The sequence below is a fragment of the Electrophorus electricus genome, chromosome 1, assembly GCF_013358815.1.
Source record: "Electrophorus electricus isolate fEleEle1 chromosome 1, fEleEle1.pri, whole genome shotgun sequence".
NCBI lineage: Eukaryota > Metazoa > Chordata > Actinopteri > Gymnotiformes > Gymnotidae > Electrophorus > Electrophorus electricus.
Genome location: NC_049535.1, coordinates 28906277 through 28932964, shown reverse-complemented (window position 1 = coordinate 28932964; position 26688 = coordinate 28906277). Strand labels below are relative to the sequence as shown.

At 44.8% G+C, this 26688-nt stretch overlaps 1 protein-coding gene across 2 annotated transcripts in view; it reads left to right on the top strand.

Moving 5' to 3' along the window:
- spop (speckle type BTB/POZ protein) overlaps positions 1 to 26688 on the top strand; it is a 62384-nt gene that overhangs the window by 4217 nt on the left and 31479 nt on the right. The window contains exon 2 of one of the 2 annotated variants that reach the window (XM_026997944.2): positions 15972 to 16167. The exons of the other annotated variant lie outside the window; for it this stretch is intronic. The gene's annotated coding sequence lies outside the window, so the exon portion shown is untranslated. The remainder of the gene's footprint in view (positions 1 to 15971; positions 16168 to 26688) is intronic. 2 annotated transcript variants of the gene reach the window in all.

Here is a 26688-nt window from a genome sequence, read left to right as displayed (position 1 = left end):
AACCTAGCCTGGGCGAACTAGTGTTGGAGATTTGACCTTTATATATATATATATATATATATATATATATATATATATATATAAAAATATAAAGGTCAAATCTCCAACACTAGTTCGCCCAGGCTAGGTTTAAGAATAATTCACTTATGCATTATGAGACAAATCTAAACTGACACACACACATATATATATGTAAATAAAAAGCAGCGTAATTTAGTGTCGAGCACATTTAAATGTGTAAGCTGGGAAGTGTAGCTTTGTGAATTGTGACCAGGCAGTCTGTTTTTTGTACATCAGCACTGTCGTCGGCTGTTCTTAAGACCTGCACTTGTTGGAAATGTGGCATACTTTATTATGATCTGTAAACCAGTGGGGCTGGAGCACTGAACAGTGTGACTTTGAAGGCTACAAACCACGTGATGATTTTGATTGTGTGACAGTTGCTGAATATTTGCTGCAGTAATGGAACTGATGTACAACAGTGAGTATGTATTTAGACACCCATAGAAGATGAGGAATTACACTAATTATGGGTTTAATGTCAGAGAAACAAAATAATTTTTTGTGATTTTCAGAGCCAAAAACACAGCCACCGTCTGAAACACTAGGGTTAAAGTGGTGTTAAAAATAACGACTTTAACACGCTTGAGAAATTTTAAACATCTCAGATGAATATTAAACCTTGAGGCAACGCAGCATGGTAGAGTGTTGCTTCTACATTCCATAAACCTGCACAGCAATAAATGGTGGCATTCCAGCAAATGGCTCATTTTGGAGCACAAGCATGAATAGAGATTGCATATTAGTGCGCATCTACTGTATTTACAGTATGTGCATTGCTGTGCTTAGCTAAACATTTCTCAGTTCTTAAGAGTTGCTGGAACCTGTTCAGATAATGTAACTGGATAACTGCCTCAAATGCCTAAATCCCTCTCTCAGAAGAATCTATAGTTGATGAATGAAAGTACCTTTTATTTCCTTTTACATGTATGGCAATCTACACCTAGCGAGCTAACCAACATGGTATACCGATGTGCGGCGAAATAGCTAGCTTACTTTAATGACGGTACTGTTTTGAGTGAAATGTCCAGCTTTGGATGGGATGTCCTCTGGGTCAGGGCAGGTTTTGTAAAGACTGGAAGGGCATTGCTCTGATGACGCTGCTGTTCAGACTTTGTCAGTGTGGTGGTGGCGGCGGCATTTTAAAAAAAAGCTGTCTAGAAAGAGTTGAGCGAATGCTAAATGTCATGTTAACGTGGTACGTGTAACTGCTAATACTTGAGTGCCATGGGCTTAAAAATATTTTATCATATTTAGTTTCTAACGTAAAGTTTGATGATTATTTTTCCAGTTTTAGATTTGCAGTGTTACAAATGAGCTGCAAAGCTAATTAGCTTGTTTGAAACTGAATATTGGTGATTAATCAAACAACAGTAAATATTCACAGTTTAAATATCACTGATTCTGGAGATGAGAAGACGTATGGGGAAAGTGTGTGTGTGGAATGGCGCTTTTAAAATCTGTGGGTGAGAATAGGCTCATTTTTCATAGGCGATTGCTGGTGAGGAATACAGCCTGGATTGAATTAGTTTACACGGGGGGATGGAAATTGAAATATGGATTGGGGTCGCACAAATGCTTGTCTGTGCTTTCATATGTGAGATGAAATATCTTATTGCTCTCACATTTTGTATGTGCTTGTGTGCTTGTGAAACAGCATGTTTGAAGAACATTTAGCAGGTGACTGTGTATATTGGCATCTTTTTATGCATGCGTGTGATGGACTAAATTTTAGAATTCAGGTTTGTGAGTGGTGACTTTTATCACTTTATATGTGTGTCTGTTCTACATAGAATAGACAAGTGGTCTTGTCTATTGAACTTACTGATGTTATTGAATTTTTTAAGCTGTTTTTTGTTCTGACAGCGTTGTCCCAGTTACAAATTTCAATGTAACTTTTCTCTTAATGTACTTGATGCCATGGCACATTTTAAAGCTGCTTTTACAGTGATGAGCCACTCTGATCTGGGATCTCACTCGCTCTCACGCTCTCTCTCTCCTTATGTAACATGCTCACATGGACTTTTCTGTTTTCCTTTGCCCTGTGTTGTGATATCTTCATTAGTATTCAGGTAAATGTATATTGCTGACGATCATTGTCTTTATGGCTAGATGGCATTTAATTTGACTCTAACCGTGAGAGAGAGGACCAGAGTGTGGCTGTGCAAGAGAAGGGGGGAGAGATTTAGAGGACATGCTGATAAGTGGCATTTTAGTAGCTTTAACCATTTTGTGTGTGTGTCTGCATTTGCAACAGTAAAAGATTTTAGCAGATAACCAGAACAGATGGCATTTCAGTTTTAGATTTAACCTTTTTGGGTGGGGGGTGTGTGTGTGTGTGTAAAAGCCTTGGTGGCAGAGAGTTGAATGTCCAGTGACAGAGGTTCACTGTGCTCGGGTTTAGGCAATACTTAGCCATTAGATACTGACCTTTGGTGAGAGGAGTTCAGCTTGAAAGACACTGATGCGTTCTTTCCAGAGTCACGTTACCAGGTGAAAAAGTAATTGTACAAAAAGAGCAAGAGAGAGAGAGAGACGCACACTATTGTCTGATTGAAATCGATAGTTCATATGGTTGTGAAATTGGCTATCTTGTTTGAGGGAAGGAGCAGCTATGTGTTGGCTTGCGAATTCCCCACAATACTGAGTAAAAAAAGTAGCCCTGAATACCTTTACAGGCTTTGAGTGTTGTGTTTTCTCAACCATGTTCTGAATGCTTGTTCTCAGAAACCCTGGTTAAATAATTAATAATAGTAGTAATAATAATAATAATAATAATAATAATAATAATAATAATAATAATAATAATGTTTCATAGTTAACCTTAACATGGGCGATTTGTGTTTTGTAGCAGCAGTATCACTGCAGAAGTGTTGCATCCCTGTGATGTGCAGGTGAACTGTCATATGTCATGCGGTGTCTGCACATACGTGGGCATGAAGGCTGCCTGCCTGCAATGACAGGACATCGGCAAGACTGGCCAGTAAAAACAAAAACCCTAAGCACTGCTTGGTGTGTGTGCGTGCGTGCGTTTTTATGCATTCCATGGTCTGCACAAGCTCCGTCTGTTTGGTATGGTTGCTCAGCGCTCGCTGCGTCACCGAGCACCCCCGCGGCGTCCTGAGTGCAGGACTGTTCACCTCTCTCCTCCATACTTCTGGTGGACTCCAGTGTGGAAAGTAAACTAATTGTGAGCAAACAAACTGTGATGGGCTGCACTTAACTGAAGGGGAGGGGTGTAGGAGCTCGTAGGAGTGACCAGTGTGGCTTCCGCACCACGCTGCAAGTGGGCTGCCTTCCAGGATCTCAGATGGGTTGTGACATTTTCAGAGGGTTTGCATTCCGAGATTCACCACTATAGCAGTGTACGGGTGGACAATTTGGCAAAAGTGTACTGTAATACTTTAGTAAGACTTTTTAATAAGACGTACCGTGATCTTTAGATTGATGCAGCAAAAAATTGGAACAACACACCAGTAAAACTGTAGTACCACATTTCAAGAAATAATATGAACACCTATGGAGAAGGACAGTTTTAATTTGTTTACAACAATGAAGTATTTAAGGAGAAAGGAGTGAAAATGGGCTGATAAATAAGCTACAGTCATAGGCTTAATTACCCCTCTGGTCTTCTGCTTGATAAAATGTGCTTGTAAATTGACGGTGTGACATGACTGATGTTTAAGGCTAATTGGTACATGTAGTAGCCAGTCTTCTATTGAGAAGTATATGCAGTATGCTTAGCGAAGTGCATTATAATGTGATTTTATTACGAGAACAATTGTCATGATATTGACCACTTCTGGAAGATTGTTTATGCGGGCAATCTGTATTCTGATTTTGTTGACTGCACAAATGATTTTCGCTGTTTGGATATAAATTAAGTGTTATTTATCTGAATGCCTGAGAGCAGGGATTTGTACTGAAGTGCGTTCTCACTTCTGTTTGTCTGTTGTAGTGTAACGTAAAGCTATGTTACCTCAGTGTGACGGTGCCTTTCTTCATCCGGCTGCGTTTGTTTTCCGTCAACGTGCAAACTAGAGCAAAAAACGTCGTATAATGGGGAGAGCATAATCCCCAAACCTCTGGAAAGGGTTTTAGGCGATGGGTGGGGTTACATTCAGCAAATGCACTTGAGCGAAGGATGGAAGAGAGAGGAAAACTAGATGTGTTGCAGGTGTTGGCGTTGAGTGTTGGGGATGTGGTGGGGCATATAGAGAGAGCTGAGTGACAGTCGCGGTCACGTGCTGCCACTCCGGGATGCCCCGCTGGCACACGGGTGAAATGCAAAGAGCGAAGGTGGCATTCCCATGCGAGAAACCCTCTGTGCCCACATTTCTGTTTCTTTTTAGGGTGGTTATTGAATTTCAGGATGCATTTTGAAAAATGAATTGCGAACTGTGTTTGAACGCCCTGTTAGATCCAGATTAGACTAGGATGCTCTCACTTCAGAAGGTGCACAGATGCAGCCGTTCTGCATGGGGCTTGATGGGTGCTTCATTCTTTCACTTGTGTAAATCAGCAGCAGAGGCTGGTTTCTGAACCCAGAGCCTAGAGAGAGCTTGACTGTTTGACTTGCAAAAACACGGTACACACAGAAAAGTCCTTTTGTGTTGGTGCATGTGGGTGCGTCCCTCTTCGTCTGTCTGTGTATGTTTAGTGGTCTGTGTCTGTCTGTCTGGTGGTCTGTGTCTGTGACTCCTCTTTCATACGCGCCTAGTGCTCCTTCACACTTGCTGTAAAATATCACTTGTTTCCCCACTTGTGTGGTAATGAGTTTGATGAATATTCATGAAGTGGGGCAGTTGCCAGCATATGGTTCTGTGTGAGAAAAGGAGAGTCTGATGTTTGGCGGATCCGTTTCATTTTGTGTGTGTATGCAATTGGAAAAAAAGAAGTCCTCTACTCCACTACAGGCCAAGTGATGGATCTGGAGATTGAGAGATTTGACGTCTTTATGCTGCTCTTGAGCCTAGGTGACAGCTATTGAGATTTAAAACTACTTGATAAATATAATGGTCCTCTCTGAGGGTCCCTTTAGAATTCACATTTTCTCACGTTTACGACCACATGAGAAGGAAAGTGTGTGGCTGTCAGCAGCTGGCAGGGTCAGGGGGCCACGGAGCATGCTCAGTGAGTCGATCAGAAACAGAAGTTTGCTGTTGACACGGTGTGATGGTGGGCGAGGTTGCTCATCTTCAGCGGGGCTGCGGAGGTGGCCTGTTTTGGAGCTGACTGGTCACTCATGGAGATTTGATATATATATTTTTATTTATTTATTTATTTTTTAAAACCCTGCACTGAGTAATGCCAGCTTATGACTCGACTCGTCTTTGTCGTTTAAAAGAAGAAACGCTCTCCCCCACTGTGTTTTACGCTGCACCCGCTGGAGCCCGTTACACATCATCCAGCGTGCCTTCCAGACGGCAGGAACTGTTTTCTGTAGCTGTGCATCTGGAGGGTCAACCTGGAGCAGCCGGAGACTGTGCACGGCTGCTGCGGCACTGATGCCAGCTACTCCACCTGCTCTACACAAACAGCAAATATGGGTCCGTAGTGCTTGTAGATCTGCACTCATGGAGAACCGGATGTCCTTGCACATGCATGCAAGCGCCACTTTAAGCCTTTAAGATCATATCTAGAGTCTCCTTTCTCATGCTCGCATATCTTTTACACAACTGCACAAGACCAATGTACCAATATTGAATTCATCTGCACAGAGATGCTTGGCCTCTTCTATAAATTGTATCTTGTTTGCCCAGGTATGTTCTCTCTAATAGTGTTTATGTATATGTAAGTTGTGCTGCTGTGTTCTTGCCCTGTGTTGTGAGCGTTTATGCCGTAGTTGTCAGTATTTTGTTAGCTCAGTGTTGGCTCTGTACTCTATTGAGTGGTTTCCATCACACCAAAGCAAATTCTTGTAGCTGGCATGTACAGGCTAATAAAGTGACTGTGATTGAATCTTACATAGTAGAAAATAGTGTAGTTACAGAAAAATTCACAGCACTTACTAAATATGCCATAAGACTATTAACTAGAGAATAAGCCTTGGGTTTAAGAGAATAAACCATTGAAAAGAGGTCTGTTTTGCCAGTTCTCACTTAGGAATATGCACGTTAAAAGAAATCACACTTTATTGCTAAATATTTATTAATTTATAAAAAGTGTTGGTTTACTGGTGGGATTTTTCAATTATAGTTGTGTGTAAGCACAAATCTAAGCACAAAGGTTTGAGGCTTTGGCCTCAGTTCTTTGAATTATTAATCCATTTTTTTGGGGGGGGGGAATAACCAATAGCTGATGAGACGAGCCTTGGTGGTTGTGCGTCATCTCTGTGTGTGTCTGCGTACGCTGGCAGCATGGTCTGAGTTTGATGCCAGCCAGACTCCCACCCTCTAGTCCTGCCGTGCGTTTGTGGCGGGAGTGCAGCGGACTGCAGGCCATTAGCTGAGCCTCTGCGACGCGAGGTATTCTCTTTGCTAGCCGTAGGTCCACTCGAGCGACGTTCGCCTTGTTGTGTCTGAGGCGCGAGCGTAGCAATAAAACTCCTCCTGGATAGCCCTGCGTTTGAAACGCCACGCTGTGGAAGGCACTGGAGTCACCACCGCCATGTTCTACCAGCCCTAACTGAATGGGGTGGAGCTGCTCATCATGGCGCTCCCCGTCCTCCCTCTGTCTTATATTATGTTTAAAACATTTTTGCTAAGATATTTGCGCAGCCTTTTGTGGTTATGTAGAATAATGATTCAGATTACTTTCTGATATCCAAAAAGCTGGTGAATAAATGTATTTTTTAATAAACCCCTGAGGTATGTCATATTGCTGTGGATTCACAGAGCCAGTGTACTGCATGATACTCGAACGCAGTACTGTTATACTCGACCACTGTTATGATTCCAAATAGGCTAAATAATCCTCTTTTTATCTCAGTTTAATGCTAAATTCCTATAGTGTGCCCCTCTCTCTCTGTGTAGACCTCCTACTGTCATGATTTTAACAGCTTGTTAAGCCATCTGCACAACCTTTTGATCTCTTGCTGTCCACACATGGCATCCATGTGGAAGTGTATATGCATTGAGGTGTGTGTGTGTGTGTGTGTGTGTGTGTGTGTGTGTGTGTGTGTGTGCGGGCGACACCTTTTTCTGACAGCAGTTCACACATGGCTGAAGTAGAGTTATATGTTGTCAGTCAGTGGTGTTCAATTATTTTCGAACAAGACCACCTTTTGAATACACTGGCATATTAACGATGTCTTAAGCAGGCACCTTGTTGTTCACTTTACTATTTTATGGAGCAAACAGATCCACCTTCTTGAAGGCATATAATGCACTTTGCAGGTTGCAAGCAAGTTAAATCACTGCTACTGATGTGGCAGACATCATTGCTTGTTATGCAGTGATTCCTTTTGTTTTGGCTTTTCGAACAAATTTTTATAGTTTTCAGAAGCCATCATGCAATCAAGTATGTGAACTTTGTAAAGCAGAGCTCAGGATTGACCTAAAATAGTTAAAAATAGGACAAGACAAATGGGTAATGGTTAGGATTCCTCAGCCCCACTAAAAGGCCTTTAAAATGGCCTTGGATGTGTGGAAGGTGTTCTGGTCTCATTAGCTCCAGTGCTTCATCAGCGATGTCTGTCTGACCAAGAGCAAAACCATCCTGCTACAGGTGGTGTTTACAGGTGCTGCTGTAGAAGGGGTTTATGAAGAATTCTAATTAATGTGACTTTAAAGGCACCAAAAGTCTGCTTTCTTTAAGCATGCCATAGGTGGTCCCGTCTCTCCAGCTGATTGCTTTGAATGTCCTCGCGTGACCCCGGCTATGTTTTCAAAAGCTCGATCCAAATTGCAAGTCTTTCATCATCCGCGTGCAGCTCGGCGCCTCGCCGGTGCACGCTTGTTCCACCACTTTACATCTCCACTGCCTTCAAAGTGCCTCCTGTTCTCTGGGGCGGGGGCTGCGTTCCCCTCCCCATCTGCACGTCCGATCGCTTACTGATCGATCGGCGTGATCAAAGGTGGCCGAGAGGCGGCTGATGAATCGCTGGCTGGATAGCAGAGGTGCTTAAAAAGGGCCTGTTCTGTCTGGAGTGACTGAATGCCTTGTGATAGCCCCACGTGTGTGAATGTGTCCGTGCCCTTTCTGTATCTATAATGGCTCCCCTTTCCTTGGCAGTGGAATCAATGATCAGTGATAAAGTTAATGTCACCGTCTCCAGCCCTCATTCTGTTCTTCTCTTCCCCTCCTTCTCTCCCTCCTCTTCCCCCCCACTTGCCCATGTATCTTCTGTTTAAATGAGGTTTCCAGATAAAAATCTGTAATTTAGCCTCTGATTCCTTACTGTAGGGTTTGGGGGGAAGATTAGAGAGCTGAACTGAATTAGTTGCATGAGTTCTGCTCACGTGGCTCTAATAAGGCGTTGGATGTGACTAGTTGAAAGTACATGACTCATTTGCCACTAATGTTAATGCTTATGTTAATCTTTGCTCTACCAGTTTTGCCTGGTCAGTGCGTGCGTGTGTAAGTAGGACGAGAAGGCCACTGGTTCTCTGCTTGCGCTTGCTGTGACTTGCACATGTAGTTTGTTTATGTAGAGTGTGATGTCATCCGGTATGCAGAACTTTATGACTCAGCACATCCAAATTTTCCTTTGGAAGCTAATCTGGTGCCTGAGCTCTGTGCAGTGGGGATAGTTATGCACTCCATAGGAAATAATTTTGGCTTAATGTTTCCTTACTCTACTCTCTCTCTCTCTCTCTCGTGTGTGTGTGTGTGTGTGTGTGTGTGTGTGTGTGTGTGTGTGTGTACGTGTACGCGAGAGAGGAAAAATCTCCTATGGCAGACAGCAGAGCTGTTGATTGTGACAGTTATTCACTGCCGTTTAAACATGTTTGAGCTCTTGATGTGACGCCCTGGCATTTCTACTCCTAGGGACAGACCTTTTATTCACTCTCCCTCTTGCTCTCGCTCTTTTCATGTCCATCTTTGTCACTTACTGCCCTTTTAGTTAATTCATTCTTCTTTGTTCCTCCTGTTGTTGTCTTAATGTGTTTTTTCTCCAGTTCTTTTGCATGGGCAGGCACCTGCTTCTTTCTGCCATTGCTCCCTCCGTTTGGACGTTTGTCATTGTCTGTCTGAAACACATTGATGGTTATTAAGTTTAAGAAAAACTGTTTGCACATCCACAGGGCTGGTTTTAGTCAAAAATGTAGGCACATGAGAAAAATATGGAATCATCTTTTTTCAGCAGTTTTTCACAGCAAAAATCACTTTCAGAGCGCTAAAAAGGTGGGGCCAGGTTTTTGATCAGGGGTGAAGTGTCAGATTGAGTCCTAGACCATACATGGTATCTGTACATGTTATTAGGAGGCTGGAAGGGCGTTTAAATAAGACGGGCATGTTTAGTTCAATTCAAATAATGTGCTCAGAGGTTTAGATTCAGCCTTAAGTCAACTTCAGACACTACCAGAAACGTGTGATCCAAATAAAGTGTGTGTATTACAGGGGGTGGTGTGATTTTTAAAACATTTTTTTTATGTGCATCACAATAGTTCAATATTTGGTGGTTATTTAAATGTTGCTACACATTATAAACAATAATATACAATTCATATGTTCAGTACATCTAGCTAATAAACTTAGGGTGATGGTAAACATTCATTAAGCTCTGCTTCATGAACGATTTCTGATGAAACATTTTAAGAAACTCAGTGGTTTCATAGTATGAACTGATGTGTAGTATGAACATATGTTTGTAATGACTGTAATGGAAAACATTTCTGCTTATTTTAGCATGTCGCACAATGCCAAGATAATTAACGTGACGCAGCTGATATTTCATAAAACAAATGAGTGGATGATTTTTAAATTCAGAATAAACAGTTGTACTACAAATATATATTTTAAATCATAATGCTCAAAGCAGACTTCTTGTATTGTTCAGTGTCTATAGGCTTGACGGACGTGGCCATAAAACATTTCTTCAACCTCTTCCCTCCAGTACCAGCACTGGTTTCTGTGTGTACGTGTGCGTGCCCGAGGACTTTGCTCATTCATTATAGGGAATGTGACTGGCTTTCAGGAGCAGCTGAATGCACCACCCAGTAACTATTATTGTCCCCAACACTTTTCAAAGAAGTTCCACCCATGTCTGGATGTCTTTATTTACATGTAGAAACTCTATATTAGAATAAATTAATCACAAATAACCATTAATATAATAATAAGTGTTCTTGTATTTTATTTACAAAATCTGTCTAGTAAGATCTGACAACTTTTGTATCCCAAACTAGGGGTGTAATAAAATAAGAGTAATATTTAAGTGTATCATGTTTTGTGTAACAATTCTCAAACACAGTATCGATTTTGAATTAATAGTTTACACGCAGAAATGTGGCCTAGTTTGTGGTTCGCTTTGTTTTGTGTTTAAACCCCTGAGCAGTTAGCGAGCCAGATTGCAGTGTTGTAATCTTTCTGCAGGCTTTAGGCACCCCCACTTCAACATACATAATAAGAATGTAAGGGCACTGCTAAGCATTCATAAACCTAGCGAACTAGTAACATTACCCCCGAAGGCTGAATCCAAAAGCTGTAGACCAGCATCCGCGGCATGCAGAGTTGAAAGTGTGGGCTCGTTTTGGCTTCCACAATGAGGAAAACACTGAAACTTGACCATAGGCTGCTTGCAGCATAGGCCATGCCAGTGTCAAACATTTGGGGGAACACGGCAAATCTGAGAGCACACTCAGCAAGACCCTGTTTTGATGTACTGCTAATGGAAGAGCAAACGGCTAACGGTAACCAAGTGGATCCCTCTCAACTCGCTCTGGAACAAGTTCACACACCAAAGTTACCACTGACTTCAACGCCTGCAACCAAAATGGCGACCACTCAGACGTGCAGCCTTTTTCAGCACCATAGCCAGCCACCAGTTAAAACACAAACGAGACCTGTTCCAGCTACCAAAATGCAGGTTGAGCACAGGCCTTCCCGTGACAGGATTGGGGAAATTTTTAATCTTTTTTTTTTTTTTTTAAACCACAACCAGCCATTTGTGAAGCGCTCCTTTCAGCAAAATGTCAGGAAGATAGGAAAGGATATCTTCACACTGAGCCAGGCTGACATCATGTGCCGAGGAAGTGTTCAAGGCTCTCAAGCCAATGAAGGATGCCACCTTGGTAATGTGAGAAGAGAACATGTCCACCCTGTCTGTCAGTACACCACTTAATGCCAGGCTTCTCGTGGACACAGGAAAGCCTACCTGGCACACAAGCAGTGAAGGACAAGGCTGAGAGAGAGAGAGAGAGAGAGAGACACACACAGAGAGAGACACAGACACACACACACACACAGAGAGAGAGAGAGAGAGAGACACACACGCACAGAGAGAGAGAGACACGCACAGAGAGAGAGAGACACGCACAGAGAGAGAGAGACACGCACAGAGAGAGAGACAGACACCAGCTTTTGATCCTGCCTTTAAGGACCTACCCTTTCTGTCTAAGGCTCAGACCAATGACTCCTCTGGTGGCTGCCATAAACAACAAAATGTAAGAAAATAAATTGGGCTATTTTCCTGCATTGCATACATTAAAGGTTATACGTGTATACATCTGATTAAATACAAAATATTTAGTTTTAATAGTTGGACTTGAATAATTATGTACAAAAATAAAAATATGCAGTAGGATGAATTTGGACTTGTAGTTTATTGTAAAACTAATATCAGTTCTGATCTGATGCTTGGATGTTTTTCACAAGTAAGATGAGGTAGACGGTCTGGTGGAGGAGGCTGATCACCTACTGATCTGTCAGGATGCCCCAGGTGCTGCATCCCCTGCCACCAACCACTACCAAAAACATTGCTGCATCAAAATCTGCCCCTGCTGCAGCTGAGAATATGAGCTTTGGAGAAGAAACCCCTTTACCACTCTCAGTCCTCTCTGTTGGGGGAAGGAACACGAGCGAGTGCCCTCAGCTGTCCACAGTAGCAGAGAGTTTTCTCCACCGCAGGAGACAGACACAGAAGTGTCCTGAAAGTTGGCCATGTTGACCAACTTGTCTTCATCCACAAAAACCTTAACACAAATAATAAGCACATACATACATACATCAGGAATCCTGCAAACACGTCTTTCATTGATGTAAGCAAATTGAATTCCTTTGTTCATATTGCAAAACTATTTTGATGTTGGATTTTGCAGGAACTGCATTTTCTTTTAGCTAATTACTTGACTGGGAAAGTAAAACCTGGCATACATTTACTGCAGCAAACTGTGAACCTTTAAAGCAGGATCTAAAATATATACTGTGTGTTTTAACACTGTGGTTTACAGGTTTTTTGAATTTCTTAATCGAAATTTTCTTAATTTTGTTTATAAAAAAAACAAGGTGCTATGATGTTGGATGTTACAAGGACTGTGTTAATTGCAAATGCAGATCCCACTATGTGGATCGCATACAAAGTATGCTATGACAGTTTTCTTAAACTGCGATTATTATTATTTTTTTAAAATCTAATTTTATCACCTTTGTTACGGTATTGGCAATATACTGGAATATATTGACCCTTAACCCTTATATCGTATCCCCAGGTCCTCAGGTCCTCGTATCCCACAGCCCTATCCCAAACCTTGCAAACATCTTTCAGTATGAGGAGTTCAGTCACACAGAATAGTTCACACCTACAGATGGAATATTTGCAGACTGGATAGAACCATACCTCACACCTAACATCACTTACCCTGGTTAGGGAAAAGATTCAAACACAGCATAGGAAGTCCAAAGTAGAAGCTTGAGAGAATTCACTATGGGTTCAGGTTTTTGATTTTGAATTTTGAACAATTATAAACCTGTACTGCCCTGATGTTGGTATCTTGTACAGTACTGTCCATTGGGCTGATCGACTCACGTTGTTGCCTTTTTAGATTTGTATTGTTACCTGGTTCAAATCAGTCATTGGAATTTTTGGAAGTTAAAGGAAATCACTGAATACAGAATGGCACATGAAGCTTGTTCAGTATGTGGATTTTAAAAAAAGAAGAAGAAAGTGGCCTGCAAGTCACTTTGCATGCTGTAATGAGGTGGCTTCCAGATCAGCAACATCTGGATGCTGTCAGGCTGCTGCAGTCGAGCAGCTGTGTTTGTTACAAACGCTCTTTAAAAGGAGGAAGGAAGGGCATTTTCTTCCTCCTGTTGCTGTTCTCCGTTCCGTTTGCAGAGTGCGCGGAGTCTTGCCAGCGAAAGCTCTCCCTCGAGGCCTAATCGCCGCAGAGTCCCATCAATCTGCTTCACGGTCAGTCATCAGGCGACACCGCCCAGCTCTGCCCGCGATGGCGCTAGTCAGTCACGTCTGGTTGTGACAAATGCCGCAGAGATGACCGGGCTCTCGGTGAAGTGCGCGAGCCGGTTCCTATGACCTGTTTAGCCTTTTCAGGCAGAGCAGCGTTTCTTAATGCAGTGCTCAGGCAGCCAGAGCCAGGTTCTGTGGAGCTCCATCAGTCCAGCCTGGCTCCGGTGACACCTGGGCGCAGTGTTCGGTGCTACTGATTGCTTGGCTCAGACGAGCATAAGCGCAAACCTTCTGGAGGTGGCCACGGACCGCACTGGGAAACAGTGAGGTGAAAGTAGAAAAGCAGCTTGCGCTACAGCTTGGTGGGTGTGGGGGTGGGTGGGGGTGGGTGTGACCTCCTCAAGAGTTACATGATTTTGACTTGTTTCGGGGTAATGACCCGAAGTACATTTGTTTAACATTTTCTGCCTTCATACCACTTCAGATTTCTTGAGCTGCATCCACATTTTGTGTACATTTTGCTGAGTCATCGCTGAGCCGTTGATGATTCAGCGCTAGTGTCAGTAATGTATACTTGCCCTGCATAACGCATCTCAGCTCTACTGGAGAAGACGCTTCCTTGACAGACAGCCAGAGATGACGAATTTGCTCTGTTCTTCACCCATGTGCATGTTCCTAGTTTCTGTGCATAAGAGCAATACCAAGAATATTATCAAACTTTCAGCACGTTGGGCTGAAAAACTACGGGTAAACTACGGGTTGGTTGTCCTATAATTATAATGGCTCACCACTGGAGATGCTCAGTTCTAGGAATAAGTAACTGATTTATTGTTTAATGGTAAAATTGCAGCGTTTACATGCATTGTCTCTAAACTGGTGGCTACCGCGCCTCTTACTCAAGGCCACATCTGTTAAACTCCCCCAACAGGGGGCCTGAGTCTTTCCCCACAGTTTACATAAACAACTATTCGGTGACAACTTGGCTGAGTTCACCCTGAGCGGTCTTGGCGGTTTTAATGGGTGACTCTTCAGTAAGTTGGCAGGGACTCGGTAAAATGAATTATTCGCTTGGTCCGATTGTGTCGGCTTCCCCCGTTAAGTCGACTAATTATCGGGCCAACCAATATTTCCGTTCAGCGTTTTCGGTGTTTGTGAGAAATGTGGGAATGAAGTAGTTCTGACTTGAGGAGAGGTAAGAACCTGCTGAGGTTGGACATCCCATCTAGCAAAAAGCACCACGCATCCGGTCATATAATTTCGTCACCCCCCCTTGCACCCACAACTTGAGATGAGGCTTGTTGTCCGTATAATTTTCCCACAGTAACCCCCCCCCCCCCAATGCACCATTGTACTCTGGTCAAACGAACATAACTCGTGCATGCGGCTTGAACCCTTGCTGACGTCCCGTTTGCTTGGTCAGAGTGAGGTTTCTGTGCATGGGTGCAGGCACAGTGTTTGGGTCCCCGTGGCTGCATTAGTAGTTGGACTGTGTTGGGAGCGCGTGTGCGCTTAAAGGCCGTTTCCCCGTAGAAGCGCTGTGGCGATGACCACAGGTCGCATCTGTTCGCCGTCGCTTGCTTTTCCACTCCTGACGTGACTCTCCATGGCAACCACCTGTGTTGGGGACTCTCTGCGGTAATCTAGGTGGTAATCTGTGTGCATGTCCGCAGTGACGGTGGGAATGGAGGTAATTTTAACAGACGCCTTCTGCATGGAAGCAACAATATATGAACAATTCTAATGGTGACTGCATATTCACTGCTTGAGTTGATTTAGATGAGCTTTGTCGTAGTGTTCCTTCATAACGTTCAGTACTGATGAATAGGAGAAACGTAAGAGCCTAGACCTTTCTTGAGGTTTGTTAATCCACCACTGATGCTTGCGTGCCCTTTCAACACTATTTAGTGACTCATACTAAACATTTTGTTTTATATAAAATAGCAAATATATTTTCTGTACTTTTTTTATTGAATGTTTTCAGGCTCTTTTTTGAGCTCTTTCTTAAGTCATTGACTTCTTAGCTGTTATGTGTATGCAATTATGCAGCAGGTCATTTTTAGGTGAGCAATTAGTTGGATTTCCAGACATACTGCATGTAGGAGCAAAAACATGCAGAGATTGTGCTTTCCACAACATAACTCACCCTGATGGGACTACTGAGGAGAGACAGCAGACTGGAATTTCATTATTTAAAGATTTCACTAAATTTAAGCAAATTTATATGTATGGCAATTCTATAGAGTTGTGTTGTGATTTGTTGTTTTGAGAGAGCCATTTAAATTTAGTTTGATCTCTTTAAAGATTACTGTAGACCGTATAAAAGTTTGCAAAAATAATAAAATTATTTAAAGTTCAGCTTTTATTATTTTTTGATGTTCCAGTATTAAGCATGTTGTATATTATGTTCATTTAACAGTTGTGAGGAAGTTGCATTCTTGTTCATTTTCACACGGCCAATTTATAGCATATGAATATTGGCCCAAGTATCGGTGATGAGCGTCCCGGAGGTAAACGTGTCGGTGGACTCCTGCTGTTAACCCACTTGCACCGTGGAGAATGGCGCACACCGTGCCTCGACTCTTAGCGACACTCATCCCAACTCTGTCTGCTCTGCTTTCAGATTCCTGAGTGGACCAGAAGAGATGGGCAGATAGATCGTGACACTCTTCTGAGACAGTAAGGACAGGCAAGCACACCCGCCCACCCTCTCAGTGGGGAGAGAGACTGAGGAACGGTGAGAGGGGCGTAATACAGCTGGCTTGTGCCATGGCTACTCCTGTTTCACCAGATGCTTAATGGAGCTTGCGCTCATATAGGTAAGAACCATATGAGGGTGAATTAAACTAAAGGGGCATTGGGAGTGACCTTCTAGTGGGGCAGATTACAGGAGAAGAGACACAGGCAGCTTGGAGCTTTCAGTTTAAAAAAAAAAAAAAAAGCTTCAGAGGCTGTTCCGTCCCTTATTATCGTCAGAAATGCCACCCCTGTCTGTGAGCCTTCACGTCATTTACTGCCAGGAGTAAAATGATGAACTATAATGCACGCAGGGGCAACAGATCTGATGTGGCGTCACTTACTGAGGCAGGGCGAGGGAGGGAAGGACAACGCGTGGACAGATGGATAAAACGGGAGATGAGGGTCACAACTGGCTAATTGTCCTGTCATTAGCACTGTGTTCACACCTTTGATCAGCACTGCTATTGGTGGCCTCGCGCTCGGGCCTCCTGTATGCTCTTGTTCCGTTTCCCGCGATGTCTCTTTCTCCCGCACTCTCTCTCACTGTCTCTTTGCCGTCTCGCTGTTACGCTTTGCGTTAAACGGGGAATGGCAGCAATTTGAAGCTTCTAAGCATGTTGCAGTAACTTCAGAGGACATCCGCACAAACCCTTTGCTCCCTCCTACACCCAAAAATGGGAAAATTTTAGCATTTTTATAATCGCGCAGTTTGGTGGCACAGGCGCCGGAGGGAGACCCCACGTGAGGCCACCCGCTCTGAATGAAACGTTAACCAGCTGTCGTGCGGTCGGGCGTCACATCTGACGGTAACAGGACGGTAACGCAGGGGCCAGAGGACCTCACTATTGATCTGGAGCTCATGGGTTGGTGCCACCACCCCCTTGAACAAGGCTTTTAAACTCCACTCACGCCGCCCTTCTAACTGGGCAACGGCGGTCCCTCTGGACATGAGCGTTAGCCAAATGTGAACGTAGCGGCCTAATGCAGGGGAGTACAGCTTAAAGAGCACGTCCACCAGCACGAACGCACCCTGCGAAATGGGCCTCTGTGCCGACTGGTTCTGGACAGGTCTGAGAGTGAGCGATTAATGTTTTCAGCCCCTAGTGAAAACATTACAGATGACTTTATGCTTATGCTAAGTTGCCTCTCTGTCGCTTTATTCTTATTTGTATTGGCTAATTTGGGTCACAGTACGATGGCGTGTCATTGCGCCGTCGGTCTGTTCCACAGGTGAGCGGTAGGCTTTGTGTAGCTACAGCTTCTTCAGCAAACCTTCATTAAGGAAGGTGTAGTTCGCTTAGTTCCATTACTGAGGTTCTGCAACCAAAATATCTAGGACACAACGAAAGCAGGGTGATAGTTGTGACACAGAGAAACCATGGTGTTGCCAGCCTTAGCTGAAACTTGGGCTCAGAGCGCTGGGGAGAAGTGACTGAGCTTAATTAAGATGGGGAGCTGGAATCATAGAAGTGGAACACCTTTCTTCCACTTCGTCACCCATGTCCTTTCTCTGCTCTGCTTCCCATGTGATGAGTGATCGGGCAGCAGGTGGCTTAGAATGTGCCTGTCTTTAATGGCATCACCAGATTGTGTTAATCTGACTCAGTGCTGTGTTTTTTCTTCTTCTGGCTTTATTCATGTGTGAGGTGGTTTGCTTTCAAGTGTCAACTTTAAGCTCAGAGTTTGCTCAGAGCTGAGCTCCGAGTGACTCAGAGCTGGAGGCAGGAGCACTAGTGGAACTCAAACTTTTGGCTCCTTTTTGCAAGTTGGTTCGGAGCCCAAGGTCTTTGTGTCGGGGTGAGGTGCGCTTGTGTGCTTGCGTCCGTGTGTGCCTGCGTGTGTGTTTGTGTGCCAGTTGCATGTGGGTTTGTCTTTTGCTTTGAGAATTTAAGTTTTTTTGTGTTTGTGTGTGTATGCGTGTGTATACGTGTACGTGCATGTGTGTATCTGCTTGGCATTTAGAGTGATTTGGTTGGCGGGAGCAAAGATAGCAGTGTGTGTGCCCTGATACGCCCTGTAAAGAAGATCTGTAGCAGGGTGCTATGGAGCACTTAACCTCCTACCCGTCAAAGCTCACCCCGGGGAGGAGGGGGCCTGACCGCTAGCCCCCCCCCAACCGCCTACACAATACCCCTCCCGTACGAACAGTTGGCCGCCTCTACCAGGCAGTGTTTGTCAGTAATGTGTCATATTGCCTACGGTTCTAGTTCAGACGTTAGCCCTTCACTGTGCCATGGGACATTGCGCTGTTTTTTCCCTTGTTTCTCATTCCTTGTGTATTTTCTTGAAACTTAGCAATATTATATACTTGATTGGTAACGAATAAATGTTTATCCTGAAAACATTAGCCAACTGAATACTGTAATTCACAGGGGAGTTGGTTTTTAAACTTGAATGCTTCAACTAGCATTACTTTAATGACATTTCTCCAAGTAGTAGATGGAGTGCCTTTAGTAACGGCATAATGGCACCCAGTTGGAGTGGGTGTGCCCCTACCTGTTATCACCAGCCCTCGGTGTTTCTTCTCCCCTTCTAGAAAATGTTGCCGTTCTGTATTAACATCATGTTAAAACAATGTCCAGATGGCAGTGTGTGCGCAGGTGGAGAACCATCGGAGTGTTTTCTTAAATGCTGTAGAATATTGACTCACTGACCATTCCCGTAAATCCAAATCGGGTTTGTCTGTACGCACCCAAGTGAAGATATCAACACTCTGCCTCTCCTACCCTCCCCATGGGCCAGGTGCCAGGTCACCCTGCCTCTCCTACCCCAGCTCGGCCCACGGCCGCACACTAGGGGAAAGAGCAGGCGCCGCCGCCGCCAAATGGCAAACTTGAAGTTGCACGGCTTTGGGAGTAGTCTGGTGGGTGAGGGCCCCTTTCTGCTAAACAGTGAATAGATCGTTGGCCCAGACTTGTCTCCCCCGTCATAGCGTCTGTTTCCCCCGTCACCATGGTTTCGCGGCGGCTCGGTTTCCATGTTGCTTTAGCAGAGGGCTGTTTAGTCACAGTTATGATAACAAACAGTAGCTCACAGTACAACTGCCAGCAAGTTATGAATACACGTCCAAAACAGTGATGGAACGTGACCCTGCGGTTGGTTCTCAAAATGATGAATGAAGTCAGTGTTTTGAACGCAGAAGCCGTGGCCTGACCTCTGTGTTGTTAGAGATTCCTGCCAGTCTCCATTAACACTGCAGCGCTGCGCCGCTGATCTCGGACAAACCTGACTCCTGTTAGTAAACAAGTGCATTGCTGAGAGGTTAAACTGTATATAACGTACATTGTTTTATGAAGGCGAGCGGCAGACGTGCGTTTCGGAGGTGGCAGAAGTGCCGAGTTGGAGGAGCTGAGCTTATCGACAGGCTGCAGATGCTAATCTACCCACACATTCAGCCTGGCTGACGCTGCATAATCCACACTACACATCCACACCTCCCTCTCTTCTTCTCTTGTTTCCCTCCATCTCCCTGTCTGTCTCCTCCTCCTTCCTCCTTACCCCTCCCTACCACCCTCTCTCTCTCTCTCTCTCTCTCTCTCTCTCTCTCTCTCTCTCTCTCTCTCTCTCTCTCTCTCTCTCTCTCTCTCTCTCACACTTTTTTGCTTTCTACTTTTCTCTCACGCGCGCTCCCTCTCGCTCTCGCTCAGATTGCACGGTCGAGCTTTGCCGTTGGCTTTTTAATGTTGACTTGTGTCCTCCAGGCTTTGTCAGCCATCAATGCACGGAGCACTGACGCAGCATATGTTTTCTAGGCGTCTCTGCATGTCTAATGTGTGCATACATCACCCAGGTCCAGGCTGCGTGTGCACTCTTTTTACCATTACTGTAATAAAAGAGGTTTTTAGGCCCGCCGAGCAGGCTTGATGTCCCCAGGCTCTGATTTCCTCCTCAGTACAGGGTGTGAGGGGCTTGAACAGGATGGGTGTCGAGTACATTGTGTCTGTGGGTGAGGCTGCATTCGTCTTCCCTTCTGCAGTGATTTATTAGTATGTTTTAAGCCAGCGTCCCTAACCGACTCCCACGCTCCCTGTTATCGAGTTTCCTGGGCTGTGGCACGATGTAGGTGCTGCCATTTTGGAGTTCAGAAATATCAAGGCATGTTGGCCTTGGCAGCAGCCCTCCCAAAGGACGGAGTGGCCCGGTGCGTCAGCCCTGGTCATGGCAGTAAATGGCACTATTGGCACGCTTGCCGTCTCAGGCCTGGAGTCTGGTGATGGGTCACCTCCAGAAATGCTGCCTTTGCTTTCTGACTCTTTTTAGCTAGTTGAGTTTTACAGATGACCTGCTTAGTGAAGCTCATGTTGCACTAATATTATTGTTATAGTTGTTGTTTAATTATGATTCGTAAAAATTGTAATTACTTTAAAAACAAGTTAAATGGTTTATTTGGCAACATTTAATGAAATAACTTCTTGCCAAGTTTTTGTTTTAAAGTACTGTTGTGTGCATGCGTTTGTGCAGATCTGTGTGTGTGTGTTCGGTCTATGTAGAGTCCAAATTAGATAATTGGAAGGAAGAAGAACTTTGGGGTTCAGTGGAATGTCGCAGCTGTCTGGAAGGAAATAGCAGACAGATACTATTGAACTTATTAACAGCACTACCTTTCCCCTGTTCACCGAAAAGAGCACATCATGTCTGCTATCTGACACACACTCTCTCTCTCTCTCTCTCATGCCCTCTCTCCCTTTCTCTTGTGCATTTCCTCACATCCCGACTCTTTCTCGCGTCTCACTCTCTTCTCATTATGCTCGCTCGCTCGCACGTTGTTTTGTTTCAGAGTGTAATATTCCTCGACACATCTCCCTCTTATCCCCTTCACAACACATTAAGAGTATGAAATCCCGCTCTGTCTGTTTTATTCATTCCTTCGTTCCTACATTATGAAGGGATGCTTAGTGTGCATTCACTGGCTTCCCTGGACCCGTGTTGTGGGAACTGGCTGGTGTCGGCAGCTCCCGCGAGAAAAGCGCTTGGTCCTAATTGGCCCTGCTGAAAGGGCTTCTGTGTTTTGGCCACTGGTTAGCTGATGTGACCTCGTCAGTGCGACTTTATAAGCGCGTATTCCTCTCCTTTCTTTTATTTCTGTCTTTGTTTCTTTGATTTGGTCTCTTCTTTTGTCTTTTTTTTCACCCCCCCCCCCCCCCCTTTTATCTTTCTTTCTTTCTTCCTTTCATTCTTTCTCGCTTTGCTTCACTCTCCTCTCCTGGTGGTGTCGTCTAAACGTGAGACCGAGCGTTTCATCTGTGGGGGCGAGGACACGGGGCAAAAAGAAATGAATCGTAGTCATGCTTTGTTTTTCTGCCTTCTATGGGCTAGAGTTCCTGACGATTGTGATGCTCTTTGGTAATAACAGATCCCTTCGGAAGTCCACGGGGGATGAATAATTGATGTTACAAATGTGGTAACCTGGCAAAGGCAAACCGAAGGACATTTTAGAAGTGCCAAACATGCCCGTTTTTCGCCATCTCTCCCCTCACCCCCAACACCCCTTTCGCTGGTTGTGTTTGCCTTTTGGTTTGAACTGAAAGCACCCTAACGATCCGTCTGGGAGCAGGTCTTTTGCTGCTGCCGATGTGCCTCTGTTTTAACTCTGCGGCATTTATGCTGAAGCCGGCAATTGAAGTACACCAGCAAATTAGGGGAGGACCTGAGGGTGAGCCTTTGGGAAGCCCTAACTGGCTGTGTGTAGTGGATGAGCGGACACTAATTTCAGTCTGATGTAATGAAACCTTGCCTTTTTTAAATAAAAAGTTTAAACCTCTATCATATATTATGCAATCGGATAGAATTTTCAATATTGGCTTTCGTCAAATAATTATCCTGAATTCAGAATTCTTCTCGGTTACAAAAAGTATAGAGTTGGAAGCAATTTCTTTTCCAAATACACCTGTATTTGACAATGTTTTAATTTATAATAAACAAAAAAAGTGAAATTGAGGACAAAATACGGCGGCTTTACCCGTGAAATGTGAATTTGGTGATTGTACAGGAGCTGGACAGAAGTGAACAGAGCGCTGATGTCCGGTGTCAAAGCTCTGTCCCTGTTCCTCTCCACACTGCAGTCCAGGGAGAAGGGCGGATTAGCGGCATGTAAAAGATCTTTCATCCAATACTGCCGTAAAGCTATTATAGAATCCTTCCGCGAGAGAAGGGTGCCATACAGGAAGGTAGAGGGAGAAAATTGCTGCGAAATGTGATCCCGCGTGATAGACTGGAGGTATGGTGCATTTGCATTTTAATTAAAAACTGCATCATTATAGGCAGCGAGTTACGTGGCCCAACCCTCGCGCCCCACCCCTCACGCCCCCTCCGCTTGCTTCCGCCTCGGCCGATCCAACCCTCGTCGTCTTCTCCCCCTCCTGCTCTTTCTTCTCATTATAGCTCAGACCTGCGGGCCCTGCTGGTGCGAAAGCTGCAGATTATGGACATGGTGTTGTGACGGGCTGCGAGCCTGCACCGCTCCTGATACCCAACTACTGTCACCTTTCGCTACACCTGCTGGGTAGTAGGCTTCCTGTGGTGTGTGTGTGTGTGTGTGTGTGTGTGTGTGTGTGTGTGTGTGTGTGTGTGTGTCCTTTTGACATGACACGCAGTTTATCAGGAGCTGAGGAGGTGAGAACGTGGAAATCATTGTCTGCGAGCCCTTGTAAAAAGCCCGGGTGTGCGTTCGTGGACGAATGCCTGTACGTGCGTATTTCCATGTGTACACGTGCATGTAAGTGTGTTTTTGTGAACACGTGTGCGTGTTTGTACATGTGCTTGTATATTTTTGTGCTTTTGTTTACATGTTTGTACACGTGCCTGTGCATGTGCAATTGTGAACATGGGAGTGAAGAGTTTGAGGGGGTGTGTGTGTGTTTGTGGCTGCTGTTGGACATATGAAGGCCTGTGGTGTTGGTGTGTAGTTCATTTGTAATGAGGCTAGAGCAACGAGTGTGTGTGAGACAGTGAATGTGTGTTTAGGGGTGTTTGCACTGTTCAACTGTGCCTGCCCCCCCCCCATGTAACTCTGTGAGTGTGAGCAGTCTAATTGATCACACTGGAGCAGCATGCAAGGGCAAACTGTTGACAAAAACACCAAAGCTCCAGCACTGTGCCCTAATGAGAGGACTCTCAGGCAGAGAGGGTGAAGAGAAAGGCTCTCAGGAAACACCAGGCATGACTGACAGAATCAGGACAAAACGGAGCTTTTGGACATGTTGGCAGCTTTGTGTCTCTGACTGTGTTTGGTGGCGGGGGCTTGCAAAATTTAGGAGCCAGTCCTCTTTATACAACTCAAATATAGTTATCTCAAATGAATAATGGAATCACCTGTTTTTAGCATTATTTGCACTTGGCTACAAAAAATGGCTCATTTAGAGCCAGACTGAATTAAGTAAAAGATTCCTTGGAGACAGTTTTTGAAGCCAGAGGCGTATAGAGTTATACCACAGTTTAATTCTGTTTGTGAAGTGTGGATGCCAGTGTTCTACAGCTGCTTAGGTGTCAGAACTGGAGTTTTCAGAAACTGACTTATCAATCCGTGTCAAACTGACCTTTCCTTCTTTGTGGAGTGTAGGCCTCATGCTGGTGCTGAGTGTAAAGTAGCAAACTGTCACGTTGGACTAGTGAACACTGACGGTGTCGTCTTCGTGTCTTGGTCACTGGTGAGTGAGAGGCTCGATTGTTTCCAGAAACACCATGATCACTTGAAACGAGCGTCAAGCCTGTGCTGAATTCTCTGCTGTCTTCATATCGGTTCACAGTGTTGTGGGCTGTGTACTGTGTTAAGTGCCATTGCCATAATCTCATTTCAAGATATGAAGCAGCAGTGCTGCTAATATTGCATATTACCAGTGGAAAAGATTCAATATGTTCAGCACATGCCCTGTGTGTGTGTGTGTGTGTGTGTGTGTGTGGGGGGGGGGGGGGGGTGGTAACAGGCATCAATGCTCTCGAGTTTTCTCTTCCAATGTAGAGTTCTGAATTCTCTCAGCTGTGTCCCAGTGTTGGCTGGCAAAACCATAACGAGCAATTTAATCAAACTATAGTTGATAATTAACCAGATTTATTAATCCCTCAGAGACAGCTGGAGAAAGAGTGTGTGTGCATGCGGGCATGTAAATGGAGGACTTGAAGCAAGGGACTGGTTTGAAATCTTATTGCCTTTGTCACCATTGGACACAACTTGGCCAAAGTCGAGGTGCAGGTGTGTTGTCAGTTCAGTCAGTTAATGGTGCTGACATTTCCACAGCACTCGGCATGGGTGTACTGTGTTTGTGCTGTATTAGATTGTCCAGTTTCATGAGCTCCAGGTAGAATGTGCTGTTACTTGGTCATCTTAAGCCTCTCTTCCACTTTAGGGCCAAACAGTTTCTCCGGCCGCGTTAGACAGTTCTGGACTGCTCACGCTGGTTATGTCTGCTTTTTCCACAACAGTTGGGACCAGGAAGTCTTTGTGGTAGTGACAGATCCTCCTCGTAATTCTGTCCCTCAGCAACTCCAGTCACTGAATGCGTCTTGACCAGATAGCTGATTTGGAGTAGCTTGGACTGCTTTTAACTTTTTATTATTTATGCAAAACATTCAAAATATTAAAATGCCAAGCGTTGGCGACGGGAGAGAATGCAACAAGAAGTCTACCACCGTTCTGTGTAGAGGCAGTGGGTGAATCCCTGCATCAGTTACACAGCCCAGCCGAACGGCAGCGCTGAGCAAGGTTAGCATGACCGACGCTGCTGACAGTAAGTGTTTGCTACTACACCACGTTCACGTGGAAATTCTTTCAGGAGCGGATACCGACCGTACTCGGAGCAGTGTTCAACTGCACAGGGAAGGAGGTTTTTGTCATAGCTCACTGGCGTCCCGTACGTGCGCGATGTTTTCTCTAGCTTTCTTTCATCTCGTCCTTCACTGCCACACGGTCATCAGGAACACAACACAGGGCACTGTGACTGCTCAGTGGCCAGATGGGAACATTGATAAATGTGCTGATAAACCTGCTTGCTGGTGGAAGTCTTGTTTGTTCGGTCAGGCAATAAAGTTAGCAACCCCCCCCCCCCCAGCCACTTTGAATGCGCTACTGAATTATGGTGTTCAGAGGAATTTTTTTGGTGGGTTCCGTCCTGGCAGTTGCTGCTGCTTTGTGTCGTGTGCTGATAAAATGTTGTTTTGTTTTTACAGAGTGAGAGATGGAGAGCAGAACAAGCAGGCCGTTCATCGTGCCCTTTGATCCCGCTGTCCTTTATCCGTGCTCCTTCTCCGTCAGTCACAGAGGCTGAGGGAGCTGTGCAGGCTCGGGCCACGGCAGGGAAATCATTTATTTATTTGTTTGTTTGTTTGTTTGTTTGTTTGTTTTTTGAGAACCAAAAAGAAAAAAAAAACAGGCTAAGAAACACTTCCTGTCCTCCGCAGGAAGTAGCACAGTCTGGCGGGACAGTCTGCATTAGATTTTTAATTAATTAATTAATTTTTCTTTCACCCACTTTCAAGTCACAACTGCGAGACTTGAGGCCAGAGCTGGCATGTGTGGGAGTCTTCTCCTCCTCCTCCTCCTCCTCCTCTTCCTATCAATTAATGCATTATTTTGGTGGGCTAACGGCTGGCGTAATGAGTTCCTGAAGGGCTACATCTCCCCGCCTGGCAGCCGACTCCACCCCCGGTGCGCCGGACCCAGCTTGGCTCTCCTCGCCTGCCTGGAAGTGAAACGGCTCGTGTAACCTGCACGTGTGAAACCTGAGCGTGGAAGGACCCAAGAGGCCCCTGATTTCTCGTGGCAGCCTTGGACCTGGTTCAGGAGTAAAGTAGAGTTTGGTGGTTGTAGAGAGGAAGTGTGACGATGCCGGAGGGGTGTGGTTGGGTGGGAGAGATGAGCCTGCCTCCTGCCCCCTGTGTGTCTGTGTCATGCTGTATGTAGAAACGTGTCTAAGGATTGGAGGGAGTGTGTGTGTGTGCGCGCGCGCGAGTGTGTCAATATTTATCCTCGCCTTGTCTTGTGGATTATCACCCATTAATCACTCTCCTTCCCTGTGTGTGTGTGAGAGAGAGAGATGTATGAAGTGTCTGAATATGTCTGAAAAAGGCTTTTCGATTAGCACACTTTGCTTTCTCAGCTTAGACATGTTTTTGGCTTGGGCTGTAATCTGTTGTTGCAAACAGGGACATGGTGAGTGTGATTTATTTATTTTTTGGTTTTTCTGGTGGGGGAGTGCGTGTGTTTACCACAGTTCCACTGTCATCAGGGCCTATTTACAGAGTTGAAAGACTGTTCGCTGTTTTGTGAAGATTGTTTTGTTGCCACAAAGTGAGTTCCTGTTGATTAGTTGACAGTAGAAAAAGACATGATACAAATACCATTGAAAATTAAGCTGAGAAAATCCATGGCAGGCGACACATGACTGCAGACATGCACATGCGCACGTTTGCACACACACAAATTAATTGCCAGGAAGTCTGAGGTAATTTGAATTGCAAATGGGCACCAACTTATTCCCCAACTTGACTGATTAATATTTTATTGTTTTACTGAGTGAAATGCCACCAGTGTTTTGCAGAAGATACAAATAGGACAAAGAAGCAGGAGAGTGAAAGATTGAGAAAAGGAGAGGGAGTGTGATTTGAAA